Raw genomic sequence first — 25,979 nt, forward strand, 5'->3', positions numbered from 1 at the left:
GTGATAATTCATTATAACAGCAATTGAAAACTGATACAGTAAGGAAAAAAGAGCTAAAATTTGAAAGAGCCCAAACATTTATACTTCAGACTTTATGTACCATAAGACATTTTGCTTTTATACTGAATTTGTCTTTACTGTCTGATATATGCAGATAAATGTGGAAAACTTCTGTTCAAGATATGAGAAAGGGAGATGGTATAAATCAAAGAGTGACAACACACTGTTTTTCACATTAACTGCTACCCAAACCATAGTATGTTAATATCCATGCGTGCCTGTGTATGTATGGTATGTAATTGACAACATCACTGTCACTGTCCTCCCGTTGTTCATCTATTTGCTCGAGCGGGCCCAGTAACGTCTCCATTGGAGACTTTGTTGTTACTGTGTTTGGCATATCGAATACATCACGGGTAACTTGCCAGGCTCTGCCCTGCGGGCGAGATACTCTTGGTAGCTTGCCGGGCTCTCTGAGAGGGGCAGAGGAATCGAACTGGAGTCGGCCATGTTGGCTGCGTGCAAGGCAAACGCCCTACCGCTGTGCTATCGCTAAAGATTTAACTATTTGGGGAGATTTTATCATACTGGAGGTCATGAGTAAAAGAAAAGGGTTTTGTTACTAGTTACATGTGATTCATGTCTTAGATTTAAAGTGATAACTTTATTAGCTCATCACATTTCTATTTCTGAGGCTTAGTTCCTTGTGAAGTGACCAAGTGGTGGCCTCTATTTTACACACCTTCAGTAACTTTCCTGCACATATTCTGTGAAAAGATATGCTCTGATTTTTGTGATTTTATGCTTTTGTTTTGATTTTCTTCCTGTTTTGTTTTGTGGAGGGTCACAATCAGTGGAACTCCAGGGACCATGTTCAGACTTAAACCCAGGGTTCTTGCACATGATGCACATGTACTCTACCTAGTTGAGTATTCTGTATAGTCCCAAGATATGCCATTTTTAAGTAACTAATAGTTAGAAATTTCTACTTTAGACTAACCAAAAATTGTCTTCTTTATAATTACCATCCATAAACTCCAGTAATGTTACTTGAAATCAGATGGAATTCATTTTTATTGAATCTGAATTTGGGAAGAATTAATTCTGTTGTATGAGCTTTAACTTGTGATTCAAGTCTTTTCATCACCTAGGACATCTATACCAGGCTGGAGCGATAGCACAGCAGTAGGGCGTTTGCCTTGCACGCAGCCAACATGGCCGACCTAAGTTCAATTCCACCGCCCCTCTCGGAAAGCCTGGCAAGCTACCGAGAGTATCTCACCCGCATGGCAGAGCCTGGCAAGCTACTTGTGACGTATTCATATTCGATATGCCAAACACAGTAACAAAAAAGTCTCATGATGGAGACGTTACTGGGCCCGCTTGAGAAAAATCGATGAACAATGGGAGGACAGAACAGGACAGGAATGTAAAAAATGGAAATTCTGTTTATAAAGTATTCAGTATGACAAGAAGCCCCATGAATGATGGTGATGGTGAAAACCATCAACGATGATCACAATCACGACCATCCTGTTGTTCATCGATTGCCTCGAGCAGTCCCCAGTAACGCTTCTTCATCCTAGCCCTGAGATTTTTTTAAAAAGTGACATATTCAAAGCTCTTTCAGGGCTAGGAGAATGAGACCCATCATTGTTACTGGTATTTGGCATATTGGGTACGCCACGGGGAGTTTGCCAGAGTCTGCCGTGTGGGCAGATTACATTCAGTAGCCTGCCAGTTTGTCCAAAGTAGAAATGAGATAATAAGATGTCCCGCGGCCGCATTTGCGCCAGGGGGCCAGTTGGTAGGTGTGACCCCTGCCTACTGGAATATGGAGGATCTGGGTGGAGGATGCTCAGCCCCGATCCAAGCAGGCTTGGAGATCTCAGGCCTGGGACCCGCATGCCTTTGTTCCTCTGCCGGTACCTTCATGCGTGTGGAGAGTGATCTCGCATGGTGGTGGCTGGTTCTGGAGGTCTTCGGCTTCCAGACCCCTGGTCAAGGCGGGGAGGGAAACTCAACCATCAAACAGTTTCAAAATTGCTTCCCAACTTTTACAGTCTTAGTAATTAAAAATAGTGATTCAAATTAGTAAGTTAAATTTCTATCACTGAATCATGGTCTTCAAACACTCACATGAAGTTATGCTCAGTACATTATTAACTGAATCTTTTCATTTCTTGTGGGATGAGTTGGGTTAGGCTGCACCCAGTGGTGCTTAGGGGCTATTCCTGTCTCTATATGGTACTCAAAGGGCAAGGCAGTGCTAGGAACCAAACCAGGATTGGCTGCAAACAAGCAAATGTCTTAACCCCTGTACTATCTCTCTGGACTATACTTATTATTTAAATTACTCCAGTCATATAAAGCAACAAAATGGGAGATTAACACCCAAGGATGGTAGAGATTAGGACCATAAGGATTGTTTCATGGCTTGGAAGCTGGCCTCACATGCTGGGGGAAAAGGCAGCTCAGATCGAGAAGTGGCCACCAAGTAAAAGATGGTTGGAGGGCCCGCTATGGAGAGGAGACATGAGCTAAAAATAGACTATAGACCGAGCATGTTGGGCACTTAATACCTGTATTGCAAACCAGAACACCCAAAAGGAGAGAAAGAGGGTAAAGGGGAATGCACCTGCCCCAGAGGCAGGGGGTGGGAGGAAAGGATACTGGAAACATTGGTGGTGAAAAATGGGCACTGGTGGAGGGATGGTACTCGATTATTGTATGACTGAAACATAAGCACGAAAGTTTGTAAGTCTTTAACTGTTCCTAATGATGATTCACTTAAAGAAAAAATGGAAAAAATTATAAAAAAATAAAAAATAAAAAAAATGAACGTACTCCAATGCCAACACCCTCAAATTGTAATGCAAAAAATAGTCTAGATCTTAGTTTGATTCAAATTTATTGACTTTTTTGCTTTCCTACTATCTAGGTAGGAAACTGAATAATAGAGTGGAGTTTAGTGGACTGTGTAGAGGGTTTAAGGGACTCCAGGCTAAACAAGATGAAGACAGTCATTATTTGAATCAAAAGGATCCAAATGATGGAACATGTACAGAAGGAGTAGAAAGAAAGGACTCCATAAACAAATTTCACCCACATCACAGCTTTATCGTTGTTAAACTGTAGCACTATAGCACTGTTCTCCCATTGTTCATTGATTTGCTTGAGCAGACCCAGTAACATCTCCATTGTGAGATGACTTGTTATTGTGTTTGGCATATCGAATATGTCACAGGTAGCTTGCCAGGCTTTGCCGTGCAGGCAAGATACTCTCGGTAGCGTGCCAGGCTCTTCAAGAGGGGCAGAGAAATTAATTGAACCTGGGTTGGCTGTGTCGGCCACGTGCAAGGCAAATGCCCTACCTGCTGTGCTATTGCTCCAGCCCTGTTAAACTAACGTGGAAAAACTTTGGCCAATGTGGGTATTTCAAATTGAGGCATCGAAGAGACAAAAATAATCCCAGGACCAGAGCGATAGTACAGTGGTTAGGGCATTTGCTTTGTATGCAGCTGACCCGGGTTCAATCCCTGACATCCCATATAGCCTCCCCAGCATTGCCAAGAGTAATTCCTAAGTGCAGAGCCAGGAATAAGCCCTGAGCATCGCTGGGTGTGGCCCAAAAAGCAAATCATCATCATCATCATCATCATCATCATCATCATCATCATCATCATCATCATCCCAAATTTATTGGTGAAGAAAAAGAAGCTGAACCTTGCAACTAGAACCTTTGTTTTTGTAGATTTTTTTTCACTTATCTGAAACTACTGTGAAAGAGCTTTTCTCAAAACTTGAACCACGGCATTATTCTGATTTGGTCTAGCTACCACTTCTTTTTTTATAACTAAGAAAACGTCCATTTTCCCATTTATATTCAATATGCACTTGAACATAGACATCAACTACAATCATACTACTTAGTAATGCACTTGTATTTCTAGAATATTATTTATTTAATCTTCATATTAGACACTATTAATAATGAATAATGACTACTATCACGTTTAGCTTATTCACTTGACAATATCCAATGAATAAAATATTTTAATTAGTAACAAACCAGATTTATTTTGTGAAAAATAATCCTATCTATTGTAAAACCCTAAGTTATGATTAATGAGTTTCTAAAAAAAAAAAGTTAACAGCCCAAAGATAAATTTGCACCAACAGATTCAACATGCTTGATCAGACTTTCCCTTTCTTTGAATTAAGTGAAAGGAAAAAACTCCTAATCACCGTTTTTTGTTCATTTTTGTTCCTTACCTCATTATACAGACTGTAGCAATAATTTGTGATTAGCTAAATAAATAGCTATGGTGAAGCTTATAAAGAAAATAGCCAGAGTGCTTACAATAGCCATAAATCTAAAATATTATAAATTATCTCTATAAGAACATTAACAGTTAGATGAACAGATGACTCTTAATGGAAATGAAGTTAATAGGGTTTACTTGTGGTGGGGATAAGGTATTTGAGAACTTGGAGTGAAACATCTTCATCATTGTTTGAAAAAGAATTAAAATGAGCCTGACATTTGTGCATTGACTGTCTCATAAGCAAACTACTCTAATGGCCAATTATTCACAAGGACAAAGAATAAAAAATAAACACTGGAGAAGATATGTAAGAGTAATAAATTTTATAATTTTAACAAATAATGTTCTGATGTTACAAAGCATGTCTGAGAAAAGCTGGTCCCATGGCAACCAAAATCTTAAATTTTAAACCAGACTACATCCTAGCAGCTCATACATTGTGCCTCAATTATAAAGGACTTGGAAAGCAGTCAAAAAAAGAGTAATTGAGTCTATAATATATCCTGGACCCTCTGCTAAATGATATGGAGAGTCAAAAATTTTATAATTAAAACTGATAGGTTGAGCTAGTTTGCAGGATCAGTGACAAATCTTTCCACACCTTGTGTACTAGGTAAATTTAACAAGGTACCTATGAAAAACAGTCAGGGGAAACTGTGTAAGAGTCAGAGACACATTCACTACTTCATTTAACAAATATGAACTTCCATGGACTGGACTGTGTGTGCTGATCCCCGTTAGTATGTTGGAGCTGTGACGCATATGTTATGGCATTCAAGTATGAAGCCGGGCGGGGGGGGTGGGAGGAGGTTGAGTATCAATGACATCGTGAGGATGAAGCTTTTGTTAGAGGATATCAGAGGACTTGTTCTTTCTCTCTGGAAGTGCATGCACTAAGGAAGAGTCATGGGGCGCACAGGAAGATGGCAGCTGCTTACAAACCATCAAAATCACCTCAGAATGAAATCTATTTGGTCCTTTCACTTTAAACGCCCCAGCTTTCATAATTGAGAGAAATAAACATCTGCTGTATAGAATAGTAGATTTATGGTATATTACTATGGAAATCTTAGCTGGGAGACTAGTAAAGCAGCTATGACATCCTCAATAACAGGTTAAGCATCGAAGGAGTAGAATATGGTCTCTACTCTCCTAGCTTGGGAATGCTGGGAACAAATCATTACAGCTACATGTTAGCTATAATAATAGCAACAACTCAGATAATGGCGCTTATTCTTCAGTCAAAATAGATCAGAGAAGTCTCCTTAGTAAAGGAAACATTTAAGTAAGATAATGGAGGATGAATAGGAATTTGTCTGACACTCGAACTGTTCTCATCAAGTAATAGTTTTATGGGAAGATCAGAGGGAACAATATGTGCTAAAGTGAAATAGCACAGGAGAAGAAAATATATACTTTTGTATTTTGTTGCTTTTAGACTACACAATTTAAAAAATTTTTATTATCTCCGAAGCTGGGCTGTAGGGCATTTGCCTTGCATGTGGCTGGCATGGCTGACTCAGGTTCCATATTTCCGCCCCTCTCGGAGAGCCTGGCAAGCTACCGAGAGCATCTCTCCCGCACGGCAAAGCCTGGCAAGCTCCCTGTGACGTGTTCGATATGCCAAACACAGTAACAACAAGTCTCACAATTGAGACGTTACTGGGCCCACTCGAGCAAATCGATGAGCAACGGAAGGACAGTGACAGTGACAGTGACATTTAAATTGACAGCATTTTCCCACTTCTCTTAGGAGGGCATAAAGTAATGGTATGACTTAACATTAATATTAATTAATATTATATGAATCTAATATGTATTAGATTCATATATTATTATATATTATATTAAGTATGACTTACCATTAAATGTTAATTAATATTATATTAATCTAATCATTAATATAAGATTAGATTGGGTGAAATATCACTGTTCTGTATTTTACTTGTACACACATAGGTATGGGAAAGAGAAGCAGATGAGAAAGGTTTATGTCTCTAAAGGATTTGATCATTGTCCTCTAACAATTAAAGGTTCATTTGAAAATGTTTTAATCAGATTGTACACTAGATCACTTCTAAGAAGAAAAACAAATTAGAATCTAATAACATAAATTTTCCCGGCAAAAAATTAAGTCAATAGTTTAAAGACATAGCAATGGTATTAAAGAAATGTCAGATTCAAGAGTTATTTGGGCATTGAAATAAAGAAATCATGGTAGACTGAATAGAGAACTTGAAAGTAAGGTATTTATAATGACTATTGGGTTCATGATTTGAGGAATTTGAAGGATGAAGGTACTGGTCATCAAGGAAGGCAACATGAAGACTGACCAAGGGGTAGAGAGAAAACACATTGGGTTTGATGTCTATAAGATATATAGACAGATGCTACTGTTAGGAACATGAGTTTGAAATTAAAGAAATTAATTTAGAGCTAGAACTTTGAAAGTTAGCTTTCAAAGTTACTTTACTTTTCACAGACAGAAAAAACCTGGAGACACCTGGGAAATTGCCTTGGATATATTCCTGTCCATATTAGCTTGATTTTGCTTTAGTCTCCGAGTTTAAGTATTGGTGCATTACCATAGCTTTGAAAATAAGATGGAGTTAAAACCAACTTAGCATACTGATATGCTATCTGAGTTACTATTTCCAAGTATTGAGTTTGTCCAGGAAGGGAATATGAGATGTATTGGGAATCTTTGCTTAGTTTCAGACAAAACCCATCGGTGCCCAGGGCTCACTTCTGTCTCTGTGCTCAGGGATTACCGCTGGCCGTAAATGAGAGACCAACACTGGTGCTGAGGATTGAAATAGGATTGGTCACTTGCAAGTCAAGTACCTTAAACCCTGTACTATCTCTTCAGCCGCAATATGCCATGTATTGAATGTAAAAAAAGGAGAGAACTGATGATGAAATCTGAAAAATCTAAGAAAAAAGAAGTATAGAGAAGAAATTGTCATTTATTGATCTTCTTTACTTTTCACAGACAGAAAAAACCTGGAGACACCTGGGAAATTGCCTTGGATATATTCCTGTCCATATTAGCTTGATTTTGCTTTAGTCTCCGAGTTTAAGTATTGGTGCATTACCATAGCTTTGAAAATAAGATGGAGTTAAAAACCAAAAGAATATAAAAAAAATGAAGAGAAACATTAAAGAAACTTTAAAGAAAATGTCAAAAGGTAAAGGTAAAGGCCCTCCCGTTGGTCGTCGATTTGCTCGAGCGGGCCCAGTAACGTCTCCATTGGAGACTTTGTTGTTACTGTGTCTGGCATATCGAATACTCTCGGTAGCTTGCCGGGCTCTCCGAGAGGGGCGGAGGAATCGAACTCGGGTCGGCCATGTTGGCCGCTTGTAAGGCGAACGCCCTACCCGCTGTGCTATCGCTCCAGCCCAAAAGGTAAAAAATGCAGTAAAATTCTGAGGTTAGCAGCAGTTTAAATTGTCAGTAAACAAAAGTGTCAATGTTCATGAGGTTCAGATGTCTTAGACATCTTTTACTACAGTTCTGGAGCCAGGCCATCTGGGAGGCTTAAAGGATTATCTTTTTTTTTTGACTTATATAAGTAAATAAAATCTAAAGTCAGCACCGCATACATCCTTGGAATGTATGACTGGAGAGATCTACCACATCAGCTCATGGCTACATATCATTATTATTATTGTTATTGTTATTGTTGTTGTTATTGTTGTTAAGCACAGGGAGACTAGATTTTGGGCCCACACACTCTGCTCATGAGTAGCTACTGGCAGTGTTCAGACTCCTTATGAGAGCTGAGGATTTGAATTAGGGTTGGTTGCAGGCAAAGCTTGTGTCTTACCTCTGTATTATCTCTCCAGTCCTATCGTTTTTTTCACCTTTAACATGATTATTTGTTCAGGTCTCCCAGTAAGCATATCTTGCAGAAGAAACAAAAACAAAGTCCTGAAAGATCCAAATTAAAATTTTGAATGTGCTGTTTATTAGCTACATGACATATGAGAAATTATTTAATGACAACCTCATGTGAAGTGAGGAAGCATAATTGTCATGGTTATTGCACAAAACAAGTGTTCAATATTTATAGAGTAATATTTGAACTCAAACTAGTTTTCAGGGTCAATGTTTATTACATCTACACATATTAGATCCCATTCCTATGGTTTTCAGAAAAATAGTTGTTTTTTCATTGTCTATTTTATGAAATATGGGAGATAACAGATACAACGGTCCGTTCTTGCTCTCAAGGAATTTAAAGTAAATAGGATAAAATAAATTATATCAAACTGTATTTTTATTATGTAATTAGTAAATAAATTGCATTCCCACATTTATATACAAGTATGGAAATACATAGAAAAAGGCATGCAAAGGTACACATCAAACTGGGGACAGTCATTTTGGAGTAGAACATGGAACTGAGAATGTTTATTGCAGTTTCTATGCTTTCTATAATAACTAGTTTTAAATTAAATAAAATTAAAAGTTGATCAGAAAAATCTTTATTTTCCTTATGGGACTATGGTTATTTTTCTGATCAATGCTAGATGCATTACTTACTGAACTAGCTGTAAGTACAATGGCAAAGACATGGAACCGTCCAGTGAAATTTATTAAACAATGAGGGCAGCAGTGAAATAGACCATTTGAATAGATGCAGAGTTAGAGAGGAGCTCTAGTTTAGTAGGTTATTAAGCTGATACTAGGTAATGAAGATAATTGAATTTGACTTGTTACCATAGATTGTATGGTAACAAATATTTTTTGGTACCAAATATTTTTGGTACCAAATATTTTTTGGATTTAAGTACATAATCTAAGCACATTACAGAATCAATATGAAGCGTTGTCTGAATAATTAATATTGAATTTAAATCTATTTTAAACAAATTTAGTTAAGCCATTAGGTATAATCACATTGAAGAAATGCCGGAGCAAGTTGTCATTGTGAATCCCTAGGCAGTAGAAGCCACTGAATGCTCTTGAGCATGGAAAAAAATTATGTTAGGAATATTTATCTACAGAAACAAAAGAAAATACTCCAGTCAGGACATTGTTATGAGATAAATGCAGCTTTGTTTAAAGTTTATCTTTCCTTTACACCTGCCATGTTGTTAAGGAGAATCTGTTTGTTGTTGTTTTTGCCTGATTCATTATTCCCTGGTTAGTTCTATGTAGCAGCTATAAAAGTTGGGTCAAAGTATATACTATAGTATATACTATAGGGAGTTACAGATTTTCTGTGATCTCAAGTAGGCCTAAGTTATGCATTCAAAAAATGAGCCAAAATTCTAATTTTCTAGAATAAAAATCTAGATCATAAGCTATAATCATTCACTTCCATCTTTTTGAGTCTACAATCTAATGCTTGTAGAATATTTTTCTGCTATAAATAATATAGTCTTTTAAAAATTATATTATTCAAATTTGAAATAGCTATTCTCAGTATTAAATATAATTTTATTAGGAGTTGAGAATTTTTTTTTCACACTTAAGCTTGTCAAGCACATTTTCCTTGGACTGAATCCCAGGCATCAGTCATATACCTGAGCTCTGGTACATTCAGTATCCCTGCTGGGGCACCATTGCAATGGTTTGAAGATAGGGTTACTGGCAAAAAAGAAAGACAAAATGTGCAACATGGACTGGTTTAAAGAAAAATTTCTAAATGAGATGTATTTTGCTAAACCCTTACTCAAATCAGTGCTTGATGTTTTCCTATTCTTTTGCTACTCCAAGTTTCTTATTTTTTCTCTTCATTTTATATTAGTTTATGTAATGTTTACTGTGTCAGAAACTTTCAATATTTTATATCTATCATCTATCTGGCTAGCTAGCTATCATCTTAGATACTGAGTATTAGTGCTTTCAAACTTTAAAAATTGGAAAAACTCAGGCAGGGAGCATTGAGTAACGGGTTCAAGGTCCCAGAGACTTAGCAAGGTAAATGTCATAATTCTATTTCTGGCAATCTGATTCCAAAATCAATGGTCTTGACCACCATACTGTGGTACAGCTTAAATTTTACAATTAAAATGTATATGAATTTTGGAATCCCTTGTCTTCACCCATGGTTCTTTCCTTTCATGGTTAGAGTCTCTTCATACTGTTAACTAGTACTTTCCAACTCCCAGTAATCCCTTCATCTGATTTATCTGTCTTTCTGCCTAGAGGCTCTTCTTGCTCAAATGACTTTCATTCTTTGTTTAAGGGGGTGGGGTCAGGGGCACATCAGCTATGCTCAGAACCTACTCCTGGCTCTGTGCTGAGGGATCACTCCTGGTGGGGCTCAGGGGACCGACCATATGGGGTGCCTGTGATCAAACCCTATCCACAGAATGATCTCTGTGGCCTCTGACCTCCTTTCTTAAAATGCTGCATCTTTTAGATGCAGTTAAATTTTCATTCATTTTCTTCCTTTTCTTTACCAACAAACTTCTTAAAAATAATAAAAATAAAGGCCCTCCCGTTGATCGTCGATTTGCTTGAGCGGGCCCAGTAACGTCTCCATTGGAGACTTTGTTGTTACTGTGTCTGGCATATGGAATACTCTCGGTAGCTTGCCGGGCTCTCTGAAAGGGGAGTACTAACCAGGCCCGACCCTGCTTAGCTTCCGAGATCAGACGAGATCGGGCGCGTTCAGGGTGGTATGGCCGTAGACAACAAACTTCATAGAATATCTAAATGAATCATTCTTAATGGGAACCTGAGCACATGGTTATCCAGTTTTTGGTTTTTGTTTGTTTCTTTTTAGGGAAGCCACATCTGACTGTGCTCAGAGCTTACTCCTGCCTCTGCACTCAAGGTTATTCCTGGAGCACTCCAGGAGCATTGCACTGTAGCAGTCATTTGAGATGCTAATTATCAAACCCTGGTCAACCTCGTGTAAGTGCCTTACATGTTGAACCATTGCTCTGGTCCAGTATTTTGGTTTTGATTTGAAGGCTCTGAAAATCACTCAAGTTCCTGTAATTATCAACTACCCATTGGGGAGGGGGGTGGAAATTTGCAGGTCTTTTTGCCGACTATCTCCGCTGATTTTGACTTTGTGGACCATTCACTCTTTGGAGGGCATAGTGGGTAGGGCATTTGCCTTGCACGAAGCCAACCCGGGTTTGATTCCTCTGCCCCTCTAAGAGAGCCTGGCAAACTACCGAGACTATTCCGTACAGACGGCAAAGCCTGGTAAACTACACATGATGTATTCGATATGCCAAAAACAGTAACAACAAGTCTTACAATGGAGACATTACTGGTGCCTGCATTAGCAAAAGGATGAACAATGGCAGGACAGTGCTACAGTGCTACACTCTCTGGAAGGCCCTGCTCCAATTACGAAACAATGACCTCTTGCCCTGCTCTTTTTGCTCATCCTGCTCTTTATTGCCTATTGTTCTAAATTGTTATCCCTGTGGCCAAGTCCTCTTCCCTTGAGCCAGCCTTTGACTCTGTGCTATGGGTTCCTCCACACTCACAGTTTAAATTAATGTCTCCCTTTGCATCTCAATACTCTTCCAATGAGCCTCTAGCATCTGTATCTTTTAACCTCACAAATTCAACTTTGTCTGGAGAGTCAACACATTGCAAAGTAAATTTAGGCAACCCCTGCCTCCCAGAACTCTTACTCCATGTGACAAGGTCTTACTGTTGATTGAGGGCCTGTAAGGAATATCCTTAAAACCAGAGAAATTCAAATTGTATCTGTAAGAACTCTTAGTTAAAATGGAATCTCATAGCTCACAGTACAGTGAATATTAAGAGAAGCCAAGAAAATGAAAAATAAACAAGATCAAATGGAAAAACAAAGAATCTTTCATATTTTATGTTGTCTGCACATTGCTAAGGAAAACACAACGTATATATGCTGAAGTATTAGTTCCTTTCCATGTTGGTAGTTTTAAAAGAACCACCATATTTTATGCTCTTTAGTAAGTCCTTAGTGTGTGCGTGTGTGGTGGTGGTGGTGGTAGTGGTGGTGGTTGTAGTGGTGGTGGTGGTGGTGGTGGTGGTGTGTGTGTGTGTGTGTGTGTGTGTGTGTGTGGTGGGGGGTCTCCTAGAATCTCAGAAAAAAACTTAAATCACCTTTCATATATCATATTTGAGAATGTTTTCTCTTTTTTGATTTAGATTATGTAAAATAGATTTAAATCATTATTCTGGTGACATGGTTCAAGAGAAGCCAGTAAAAGTTGGAAGTGAATAGAAATCTCCTCTTTTAGCATAACTCAAAGCTGCAGAGTAATATTGAAATGAGCTCTTTGGCTAAAAGAAACTCATTCCAAATAAAGGGCAGACTGTCTTTTATGTAAAAATTTTCAAAATAGAAATTAAAGATCTATCTTGCTATAACTTATTTCACATTAAGTAACAGTTACAGAACTCTCCGAACTAAAAGTCACATAAATTGAATCTGTAGATACTTAAATGTGTCACCTGTCTAAAGAATCTGTATGAAAAAAAATTAATCCACATTAGTGATATAGTGTCTGTTTAAAGAAAAGTGATGAAATTTTTGTGGGTATTTTCTAAGAATGCTTTCACAACCTCCTGCCACTTCCATTAATAGATGAGGGATGAAACCATCCTGAGCATAATATGAATCATAAATCCCTTACTCTATGGGTCTACTACATAAGCAAGTGAGCAGTAAGCAAAATAAAAGAGCAACAGGGTCGAATAAAGCTCTTAGGAATAATTATATCTAGTGCTATAAAGAGGGATACTGGGGCTACAGGGACAAGAAACAAATAAGGAACTGACAGGGAACCCTGACCAACAAATAAACATTCTCTCAATTAGACAGGATCTCATTAATGTTTTGATAGCTCACCTTTCTGGAGTCATTCTTGTTTGTGACACAACCCTTAGAAACTGGCCTTTGTGCACAAGGGATTGAACCAAACTGTGACCGGCCCTATCTGTCATTATCATCTACCAAATTTGCATTTTTTGATTACACTGCTCTAGCCTTTAGTAAGATAGAGTCTTGTAGGGAAAGAAGCAATGGAATTTTCAGAGCAGCCAATGATGAAGATCTTTATCTGGTTTGGTCAGTGTTCGATTAAGTAATTTGTTCCGTTTTGAGGTCACACCAGGTGCTGCTTAGGGTTTACTCCTGGCTCTGTGATCAAGGCCGACCGCTAGCAGGGCTCAGGAAACTATAGAGGGTATTGGGGATTAAACCTGGGTCATCCTTATGCAAGGCAAGCATCCTCCCCACGGCACTACTGCCCTGAATCCCCAATTAATTGTTTGACTACTCTCACTTTAGGGTGGAAAATGTGAATCATGGGGACTGGAGATACAATGGTGGTTAGGCATGAACACAAGCCAAATGAGACTCCTTTCTCAGCACCATGTGATCCCTGGAGCATGACAGGTGGGTCCCAGGCAATTTTGGACACCATAAGTTTCAAGCAGCTTTGCATTCTCAGGCCCTTGCTTGCAGTGAACTACTGGCCTGGTTTACCAAGAGTCACAGGTGGGAGTCTTGGATCTCTGAATAGTGGTTACAAGCTAACCCCTCCCCTACTACATCCCCCAAATAAAAAAAACATAAATCATTCTACATTTTTGCTTGTTACTTTACTTTCATTTTCTTCCCTTCTCTTTGTATGTATTCGTGCTCTCCATTTTTGTCCTAGTTGACCATAATATTTTTTCAATTTCCTATAAAACCTGATTGATCACTCAGTAAGTGCTTTGACCATAGTGTCATTTAACAACCATTTTTGGGGGTCAGATAGGTTGAGTGAAGGTAATGCCTTTAATTTACTTATAGCTGCTTTGTCTGCAACCTTGGTTTGATCCCTGGGACCATATATGGCCTCTCCTTGATCTGCAAATGCTGTCAGGAGTGAACCTGAATATAAAAAACCAGAAATAAGCCTTCAGCACCACCGAAGTGTGACTCAAATACCAATTTTTTTTTCTTTGAGAACCAATGAATAAATTAATATCCTATTTATATTATCATGCTAACAATGCTATCTACTTTATCAGCAGCATTCAAATCAATTTCTCAGCTTTAACCAAGATTTTATAAGAAAGGCTTGGGTTTTAAATTTTTAGGCATGATGGCATTTTTTTTTTTGCTTTCTTTTCCTTACTCTGCTTTTTCTCCCAACTTCTTTCTTCCTCCCTTCCTCCTCTCTCCTTTTCTCCCCCTTTCTTACCCCTTCTTCCCCCCAATTCCTCTCTTCCTTTCATTCTTACTTTCTTTCCTCCATTAAATATTTAGAAACCTTAAATGGAAAGATAACAGTCTTCCAGAATCATTTTCAGGGAACAGAGCTTTCCAGGGGAAGTCAAGTTTGATAGTTTGAGTGCACCTCCCAGAGGCCTGACTTTCATTCTCACTCAAAAGCACTTGCCTTGTCTTCCTGGACACAGTAAAGCCCAGAACACTAGGAGATCTCAAGAAATGAGCAAATGAAATTATTGACAATATAAGGGCAGATAATTGATGCTGCCTGGAGCATCTGATCTCTGCATGTCCTATTTCTGGTTGAGACGTTCAATAGACTTCTGCAGATAGTCTATCATTAACCTGCAGTGTGACTTGGGATAAAGAAATTAGTCTCTCTGCGTCTATTTATTTTTTTACAAAATGAGCATAAATGTGATTTGTATAGTTTTCATGAAACTATATGAGCTTGTATGAAACAAAATGACATAAAATCCACGCCCGATGCAAATAAAGCAAAAAATGGTTAAAAAGGAAAAAATTTTGTCCAAATTTCCACATCTTTTCTCAACTGTTCCATACTCTGCTGCTTCTATTATTTCATATTATTGATAAAAGCAATGAAAAAACAAAAGTATGCTATTTTATGCAAAATTGACTTAAAGACTTGTTGTTTTATAACTATAATCACTGATTTACATATTTTAATAGGTAAAGGTAAAGGTAAAGGCCCTCCCGTTGATCGTCGATTTGCTCGAGCGGGCCCAGTAACGTCTCCAATGGAAACTTTGTTGTTACTGTGGCTGGCATATCGAATACTCTCGGTAGCTTGCCGGGTTCTCCGAGAGGGGCGGAGGAATCGAACTCGGGTCGGCCATGTTGGCCGCTTGTAAGGCGAACGCCCTACCCGCTGTGCTATTTTAATAGAAATAAAAATTTAATATTTAAAATCACTTTATGCTTTCTTCTCTCTTTTATAAGAATATATAATAAAATATTTATATAAGAATATGTAATAAAATAATGTTTGCTTCTACCTCCTCTCTTCTACCCTTATGTAGATAATAAATATGGCTTCAAGAAAACAGACCTATTTATATTGGAATTATAAATATGTGTGTATAGTGCATATATACATATAAATATGTGTGTATACCGCAATATATATATTGGAGTTCAATATATATATATATTGCACTAAATATTGAACAGAGTTCAATATATATTTGGAACTCTGCGCCAGCCTGTTTTTCACTCGAGGCAACCCAGAGTGGGGCGGGTGAGAGCCCTTCCTGCCCCAAGGGACCCAGCCCCAGCAGCTGACCTCCACTACCCAACTGCTGCTCGCTCCAGGCCGCTTTCCAGATCGCACGGATAAGACACTTCCTACCCATTTTTCCTAATTGCCACACCATGTTTGATTGGGTTCAGATATTAGGCAACAAATCAAAGAGAGAAATATATATATATCTTGGAGAGCCCGGCAAGCTACCGAGAGTATCCTGCCCGCACCAGAAGAGCCTGGCAATCCCTGAGGTGTATTCGATATGCCAGAAACAGTAACGATAACAAGTCTCATTCCCCTGACCCTAAAAGAGCCTCCAATTGTTGGGAAAGATGAGTAAGGAGAGGCTTCTAAAATCTCAGAGCTGGGAGGAATAGGGATGTTACTGGCACCTGCTCGAGTAAATCGATGAACAACGGGATGACAGTGTTACAGTGATGTATTTAAATTGCAATATATCCCCTAATATTTCAAATTGTTTATGGACTTTGGCCTGAAAGATGAGCAGAAAAGAAAGAATTATTAAATGGAGGTGCATATGGTAACCCAAAGGGGGAAATATCAGCAGTCATTATTCCAGGGTTTGCACAATTGTTAAAATGAGAGGAAAAAAGGAGAGGGTGGACAAAACATCTGGGGATGATAAGGGAGAAATAAGTAAACTCAGAAATATTTTAAAAAAAACTGTTGTCCAGAAAAGGGCCAAGCACTTCAAAAACAGATGTTTAGGCTTGAAATTTTCCAGAATAGTACAAATGAGAAGAGCAAAGCAAATCTGAGCACTGCAACAGGGGATCACCACGTATTTTGAATATTTGATTTTCAAAGTTCTTCATCTTTCACTTTCAGATTCCATCCCAGAATCTATTCAAAAGTTGCCTACTTGTCAATACCACATCTCAAGGTGCCAGATCAGGGTGCTTCGGAGCCAAAGGCCCCACCAAAACCAAATCTATGGAAAATGCCCCCCAAAATGTCCTTTGATAGGAAAATTATTCTGCGTGAGGATCAGAGGTTAGAGAAGACAAGCCAGGGGGATCCCTAGAATAGCTAAGTTACAAGTTATGGTCTAAGCTGCTGATCCAGAGCAGGTAAATTTGACACTTTTATTTCTCTGCTCTGTTGTCTAACCTAGAAGTTAAAAATGTGCATTGGGCTGAAAGATCTGAAAGTCACAAACCAACTTGTCACTGAAGATAAGAAACACGCAGATCTTCAACATAAATCTACATCTGAAGAAAACATTTCCTGTCCTTGGTCTCCTGTGCATGTGTGTGGGAGGATACACATTGAAGGGTTTTAAAAGCTCTGAACGGGCTTTTTTAAAGTCCTAAATGATTTTGAGGCAATCTGGCTACAATTTGACAGTATTTCTCTGCAAGCATCTTTTAGCATTGTGAGCTAGGAGAAAGCTTTATTGACCTGACCTTGTTTACTAATATATTAAGGTAAGTCCTTTGCACTCTAGTGAATATGTGGAAATATAAAGAGAACCACATAAGAAATTTAAACTGTCCTAGAATCTTCATTTTCAAAATTGCTTAGAAAAGACAGAAGAAATTTGTTTTAACAATATACAATTGTTTTGACAATATACATATACAATTTAATGCTATGTTCAAATATTAACTTGTCAATGTAATCAACAGAAAACATTAGTGAGGTATATTTTAAAACATTAGTGAGGTATATTCAAAACTTAGTATGTATTATTCACTTACAGTACATCTAAACTTGGATTATTTTACAAACTCTGTAGCCATATGTGAATGTGGCTGCCACATTAAACAGTCCAAGTCTAGTTTTTTTACATGATCAATTTTTCTTTAACCCTTTACTTTTGGAAAACTCTTTCTTGACATTGTTGAAATAGCAGCTAACACTATTTCATCTAATCTACCACAGAACATATTACAACCTCCGGTGGAGGAAAAAGCTAATTTTACACAACAATGAAAATTTGGTGGCATTGCTCAGAGACACAGTAGGTCAGTGTGTCCCAGTTTTCCCGAATAAATCTGGTAAACTGAGAATCTCTGGGGAGGGATTGAAGAGTTTCTGGAGAAAGATTCAACCAGAAGTTATTATGAACAACTTTGTAATTGTGTATCTCAGGGTGATTTAATTAAAAAAAATATTACCAGACTGTCTCTGTAGTGGTTTCAACAAAGCTTTTCAACTCAGAGTAGTTTGGAGCTCTCAATTCTACCTTCTTCATTTGAGAGTGAGACCCACAAAAGTTGGTATTTGGTTCATTCAAAAACTTATGACAAGACATAACTTCTAATTAAACATTGAAGATTATTCTAGATACCGAGAGACAGAGCACCAGAAAGGTATACTATAGTGTGTTAAATAATATGTATGTGATTATAAATATTTTAAATTTATTTACATAGCATAAAAATAGGCTATAATATTGCTTAATCTTCATCTTAAATTCTTTTTATTTTTGTCATTGTGATGCTACAGTATTGCTAATTGTTAGTTCATTTGCTTTGTAAGGAACATTTACTTTAAAATTTAGAAATGCCCCTATGTTTATCAAGATAAATGATAGAGCCAGAGAGATAGTCCAGTGGGCAAGGGACTTGACTGACATGCAGCTGGCCCAGGTCCCAGCCCAGGAGTCAGTATGGTTCCGTAAGTCCTGCAGGGTGTAGCACACAGAAAAATCAATCTCCCCAACCCCCCACTTAAATTAGCATAGACATATAGGTTAAAGGAAAGACTTTTTGTCTTCCTTCAGAATAATTCACATTTCTGAACAACAGCCAAAACGCTTAAAGAACCCTCATTTGTATTCTTCACGTGACAAACAGTAACAGAAACCATAATTTAGATACACTTTATCCAATTAATTTGGTTTTCTGAAATCAGTTCTAACTATGCTGATTCCATTCTCTTCCTTTGTTTTTTATCCCTGGATGTTGCCTAACCACAATGAGGCCATAATTGGAGAACATAGAAGGATTGATTTGAAAATGTCATGAATGTTGTTAATAAACTCCCATTGACATAAAAGATTCATTAATGCATTCTGTAGACAATCAAGTTTACTACGTCTAGGGCATATTGTAGAGAGAAACTAAATGACTGAAAACGCAGATAAAAGGCTTTGTTGAATATTTTAATTTTAAAGTGAAATAGTACAAGATGGAAATTTCAGTGTTAGAATTGCCAAAATACTTTAGGTCTTTATGTATACAGCATTCAGTTAAACAGCTTTGGAAAAAGTCTTGACCACAGAAGAGTTTTCATTCCCTAGTAATTTCAATTACTTACTAAACTTTTAGTTATAACTAAACCTGTGTTAATTACAATGAATTAGTTTTAATAATCAAAGAGAAAATATATTTTTATCACAGTTCATTCTAAAAGATTATTTTTATATCTTATCTTAAATTGATTTGATTTTTATAGTTGCTTCAATAAGAACAAAATGACACTGGGCATGTACCAAAAAAGCATAAAGGTACAGATAAAAAAAAATTTAAATTGGATAAAGTGCTACACACAGTTTCAGTATATATCTTTTTTCCACTGCATATTATTTGTTAGAATACCATAAACCCTAATGATACATTATCTAGTAGTCAAAATTATGCTGAGACTTAAAAAAACTATTTTTCTATACAATTTTTTCATTACAATTTCACTTGCCAGCTGGGAAAAAATATGAGTGTCTCTATGAGTTGCCATGTAGTTAACCTCTACATGAAACTTAAATTTACAATCGGCTAATGAAGCCACTGCAGAATTGTGGTGGTAGCTCGTTGTACGAAACTACTTAAAATTGAAGATGAAAGAGTTTATCTGAGCACAAAATAAAGATTAAAAAATCTTAATGACTTGGACTTAATTATTTGTATTGATTTTACTCGTAATGTCTAAGTTAATTTTGACTTAAGAGACCGGCAAGCTACCGAGAGTATCTCGCCTGCAAGGCAAAGCCTGGCAAGCTCCCCGGGATGTATTCCATGTGCCGAACATAGTAACAAGTCTCACGATGTTACTGGCCCGCTCAAGCAAGTCGATGAACAATGGGAGGACAGTGACAGTAGCTACTCTTAATAGACAAAACACATTTGAGTGGGTCCTTTTCCAGCGAAAATTTAGGGAAGAGGGACACATTTTATATCTTCTTAGCTTTGCTTAGCTGAGAGAAAAGAGAATGTGGAATAATTCAGTAGAGTCGACAATCCACAAGGAGCGGAGCTTGAAAAAAGAAACAAAGTTGGAAATGATCACTCTGGACAAGGACTGAATGCTGAAAGGAGGCAAAGGGACAACCCCACGATAATTTTCAGGACCTTGCATATCATAATTCCCAAAATGAAAGAAAGAGAGGACACACACACAAACACAGAGGAGAGACAGAGACAGAGAGAGTGGGGGGGGGGGAGGAACAGGGATAGAGAGAAGAAAAGTGCCTGCCACAGAGGCAGAGTGGGGGAGGGTGGCAGGAGCAGACTGGGGACATTGATCGTGCAAACTGTACACTGGTGAAAAGACAGGTGATGGAACATTGTAGACTGAAACCCAATCATGAGCTACTTTGTAACTATGAATATCATGGTCATTAAAAAAAAGTCCTTAGGAAGCATGTGCAAAGAATATGGGGATGCCTGTGGCTGAGGGACTCAAGCTTATCCTTGAAATACAGAAGGAGATGTGGATACTTTCCAACTGGGAGGCAGCTGAAACTCAAATCTGTGTGTGGGTATGACTAAAAAGAAAAGGCCTTTCATTTTCAGCTCCAGGAAAAGTTTCTATAAATCCTATATTCCAAAACTAAATACATACATCACTGTACCACTATTGTCCCGCTGTTCATTGATTTGCTCGAGTGGGTGCCAGTAACATCTCCATTTGTCCTAGCCCTGAGATTTTAGCAGCCTCTTCTTACTCATCCTTTCCAACGCTGCCGTATTGGAGGCTCTTTCAGGGTCAGGGGAATGAGACCCGTTATTGTTACTGTTTTTGGCATATCGAATACTCCACGGGTATTTAAATAAACAAGCTACTCAAATTTTACCCAAGGAAAACTCTCCATACCATAGTGCCTTTAAATAAAAGTGAAACACACTTTTGGAATCCCTGCCCAATTCTTGAGATGAATCTGTGCTCATGTGTGGGCCCAGAAAAGAACTCTTAGTAATTGAGCAAGAATGGGTGTTTCAAAATCGGCAAAACAGATCTCCACCCAGGCATGTAAGATCTATACGAAGTGATTTGACTTGCTTTTCTTAGCTAATTATCTTGTGAAATGCCTTTTGTTTCAGCCAACATAGGTATTTATGCATATTCCAAAGCATTGTTATTTATTTGTTGTTTTGATTTTTGTTTTATTTGGGGGCACTGCACCTGGCTATTCTGTTCAAGGATTACTTCTGGGTCTTCATTCGGAACCATTCCTGACAGGCCTTGGGGATCATATTAGGTAACATCCTGAGTTGGCTGCATTCAAGGAAAATGTTTTACCCATTGTAGTATTGCTTCAGCTCCTCAACATTGACATTTAAAATAAAATTAGATTTAGCTTAAATAAGTAACACACTATAAGTACTAAATAAGTTATATTCCTCCTTTTTCTGTTTTGTTTATTTTTGTCTTGCTTTGTTTTATTTTGGGGATCACATCGACACTACTTAGGGCTTACTCCTGGCTCTGCATTTAGCAATCACTCTTGGTAGAGCTTGGGGGACCATATGTATTGTCAGAGACCAAACCTAGGTCAGATGCATAGAAGGCAAGCACATTACCAATGATACTATCACTCTGGCCCCCAAATTTGGTTCTTTTATCAGCAGCCTCAAGACAGATGTCCAGATGAGTCAAACCCATCTCTGCTTTGATGGCAACTAACTTCTGAAAACTTTTTTTTCTGGAAAGGATATTATTAGTGCATGATAATGGTATCTTGGTCTTATGATAGCCTTGATTTGTGGTACATTTTTAAAAAAATTAAACACCTTCTTTTACAAAGTTGTTCATAATAAGTACAGTTGTTGCAGGCATTCACTGTTCTCACACGAATCCCTCCATCAGAGCGAACTTCCCTCCACAATTATCCCCATTTTCCCAATTATCCTCCCAAGCATACCTCCTTAGCAGGCACACAATAATTTATTTAATTTTGCTTGTTAAAACTAAATGGCTAATGGAGTTATCAAAATTACTTCAGTAAGAGAAATATTGCTAAAATTATTACATCTAACCACTGGGTTGTTAAGTCCTTATCTGCAGATTTTCTAAACAGTTTGTTGCTAGTTGAGCTTCTGTGTTACTGTTTTTGATTTTTGAGCTTGGTTGGCTTCACTGTCACTTTCCTATATAATTTAGTGTGCTTCTATGTTAGGGGACTTCTATGTTACATCTAATTTGGTTGTCAGTATTGTGGACATTGGAGGTGGCCTAGTAAACTTCAGAATCTATAGAACTGGCCACATGTGTTGGCATGGTGATGATTATGGGATGTGGGTGTGGCTGTCAGCCTTTCAGAAGTTTGGGAAGAAGTGTGTGGATGGGTGGGTGAGTGGGGGAGAAGCTGTCTGCCCCCACTCCAAGAAGACCCAGAATTCTTAGCCTGCAGACTGGTGTATCTGGAATTTTCATGGTTTGGTGTCTCTGCAGAGATTACTTGTGAGGCAGTGGAGTGGGGTTATTTGGCATGGTGGCGGCTGTGTGGTGTGAGTGCAGCTGCCAGGGCTTTGGCAGGGCAGACCCTCTGCCCACCTGTCCCCTTCCCAAGGGTGCCTCAGAGCTTTCAGCTGAAAGAGCATGTGTCCATGAATTCTAGCTATTAAGCTTGCCTACCCTTGGAGATTTAGTCATAAATCGGTATAGCAGGGAGGGTGGGTGAGTCGACTTGGCTATGACTGGGGGAGGTGGCACTTGTGGCACATTCTTGAGTGATTTCTAACAGACAAAGACTACCTCTTGTTACTAGAACTACCTAATTTTTCATGCCTATAACTTGTTAATCAAATAATGCATCTTGAAGAAGGAAGCTATTGTCATTTAAAGTTGAAATAGAAACTCAGTTTTTCACACTGCTATTTGAAGAGATTATGGAAATGTAGTAATTTGCTACTTAGTGACATATTCAGTGCACACGATTATTGCAAGTAGCAACGTTGGAGATGTATTATTGTGCTGGTAGTTCTCAAAATAGCTGATTGTTAAAGAAAATGGGTGAAGAAATGAATAAGTAGAGCATTCTATCTGTGGTTGCAAAGAAAAGCTAGGCCACTAGGCTATCTGTTGCATTTAAATTATAGAGGGTTTGGGGACTTATTCTTCAAAATGAAAGAGCTTTACTTCATAATGTCACTGTCCACTGTCTTCCTGTTGTTCATCAATTTGCTCGAGCGGGCCCAGTAACGTCTCCATTGTGAGACTTTGTTGTTACTGTGTTTGGCATATCGGATACGTCACAAGGAGCTTGCCAGGCTTTGCCGTGTGGGCGAGATACTCTCGGTAGCTTGCTGGGCTCTCCGAGAGGCGCGGAGGAATCGAACTCGGGTCGGCCATGTTGGCTACGTGCAAGGCAAACGCCCTACCGCTGTGCTATTGCTCCAGCCCTACTTCATAATACACTGCCAAAATATCTGGTTAGGTTTACACAGACAGGCTTATCACTGATATACAGTTAGGCTGTTATGTGTTCTTTCTCTCTCTCTCGCTCTCTCCCTCTGACTGTCTGCTGTCTCTCCCCCCTTTCTCTCTCTGTTTTCCTGCTATCCACCTCTCTAATGGAACTTTATAGAACAGTTCAAAGAGGTCTTTGTGAGTTCAAAAGATCTGAGTAGGAATTTCATCAGTAAATTTCTAGGAATATAAACCTGGGAAAATTACTTAGGTTCAATGAGTTTCAGCTTTTTTCATCCAGAACAAAGTAATTATCATTAGGATAATCCTAATGGTATGCACTTAACAATTGTATTGCCATTAAATAACATTAGACACAAAATTTTGTTAGAATTAGGATATCCTGCAGGTATTTAAGACACTGTCCTTCTTGAGGCCAGGAAACTAGCACCAGAATTAGGATGCATGCCGTGTATTTGCCTGATCTGGGCTTGATATTAATCTAGCACTACAGTGCTCTTACGTTAACCCAATATCCACTTGAAATGAGAAATGTGAGGAGTGACCACCAGGTGCTCTGAGCACTGCTTGGGAAACCCCACCCCAAATGAAAACAAAAAAACACATAAAATATTTTTTCAAATACAAACCAGAATTATATCATGTTATTTAATTATCAAGTTAACATTGATATGCCCTCTAAGACCCATCTCCATGTATGGAGGACTATATCTTCGTAGGAATACGGGACATATTAACTTCATTTATATGCAAACTGTACATGCCTATCCTATCACTAGCAGACTCTCTTATTGTCTGGTCTAAACTTCAACAACCAAGTCAGTGTCATAAATAATAGGTTATCTACCCACGAAAGCATCAGTAAGAAAATATACAATAGGTAGATTTTACGATCTCTAGTAGTTATCTTTCCTTCAGAGAAAATAAGGTAGATTTCATTGAAGATTTCATAAGTGAATGGCAGAATGTGTTAAATATATACCATCTGAAAAATAAACTTAGTAAACTTTACTTTGTTTTCTTTCTTCTTTCATAATTTTTAGGTACCAGCAAACGGGTTCTCCCTTTCCATTAGAACCTATTCTCCAAATGACTCTTACTGCTCCAAACAATTCATTTATGAGTCCAAAATGATGTACCCTCTAAATAAAGTAAAAACTTATGTAACTTTCTAGGTCAAAGCTCTTTGGAAGTTGAAAAGCTCTCTGCTTATTACTACATGTCCTTTGGAACAGAAATTTCATCTGAAAACTTAAATGGCTTACTAATCTAATTAGTCATCTAACCAAAATACACATTTATGGCTAAAGACATTTGAGAGAATTTTTTTTCATTTTTTAAGCTTTTTTGTTTTTGTTTTGTTTTGTTTTGTTTTTGACCACTCACTGCTCAGGGCTTATTCCTGTAACTGTCTTCAAGAATCACTCCGGGTAGGGGTCTATGTCAGGTGTCAGGAATTGAATCCGGTCAGTCAGGTGCAAGGCTTGCGGTATCTAGTTGCTATATTATCATCCCTGTCTGGGAGATAAATTCTTTGCTAGAAAAAAAAGTAAAAACTTTCTCCATATCTTTGCTTTTGTGATATACAAATGACCATAGCAAGTACCATGGAGGAGTTAAGTTTGTTTACGACAGTGTGTGGGAAATCCACTAACCATCTATTTATGATCCTCTCCATTACCAGAAACCAGAGTCTCTGTGTACAGGGATTTCCTATATAATGTTTTTAATGAGTGACTTACCTTTGAAAAGAAGATAGAAAAGTCAAGGCAAAAATGTTTGCAATATACTGATATAATATTAGTGAATCTAATATACATATTTCCTGATTAACCTGGAAATAAAAATGTTTCAAATAATTAGTATTTGCCTTCTTGGACATTGTTAATCAGTAGCTAAAATATTTCAAATCTATTTAACTAATAGGCTAGACCAATAGAAGAGTCTTTCTACGATAAATGAAGGAGGAAATACCAGAAAAGAATAAAAACTGGTCCAGCTACTTGTCACGTTCTATAAGGAATCATAATGAAAATTATCAAACTCTGCATTGAGGATTGTAGTCTGGTGTCAGTGAGTTCATGAAGAGGGAAATGAAGTAATATTGCTTTTTGTGAAGTTTACTTTAAAATCTCTGTTTAGAAGGAGAGAAAAAAGAAAGGAAAAATAACTACGAGAATATTGATTGGATAGTGTGGGAGGGACAAATGTATATAGATTGTTGAGAAATGCTTTTAACAAAATTGAAAGTTGCTGACTTATTATATATAGAAAAAGAAGTGAAAAGGGGAAGAATTAAACACAGCTCTGAACTAGATTTCAAGTTATGAGGATATAAGTAATGAGGAACTTGAGAGTTCAGTAAGGTTGGTATTAGGCAAAACAAGTCGGTTAAGAAATATTCAATATATGCCAATCTCTTGTCAAGTTTCAGGAACTAGAAGAAGTAAACTTTCCATGATTCTTATCTTTTATCTCTCAGATGGGGAAAATGAGAAACATTTTACAAATCTAATAGTCCCCCCTTCCTTACTGAAATATATTCCAAGATTTGCAGGATGCATTTCAGAACCACAGATA

Source organism: Sorex fumeus, unplaced genomic scaffold, assembly GCF_029834395.1.
Source record: "Sorex fumeus unplaced genomic scaffold, SorFum_2.1 ptg000183l, whole genome shotgun sequence".
NCBI classification, from domain to species: Eukaryota; Metazoa; Chordata; class Mammalia; order Eulipotyphla; family Soricidae; genus Sorex; species Sorex fumeus.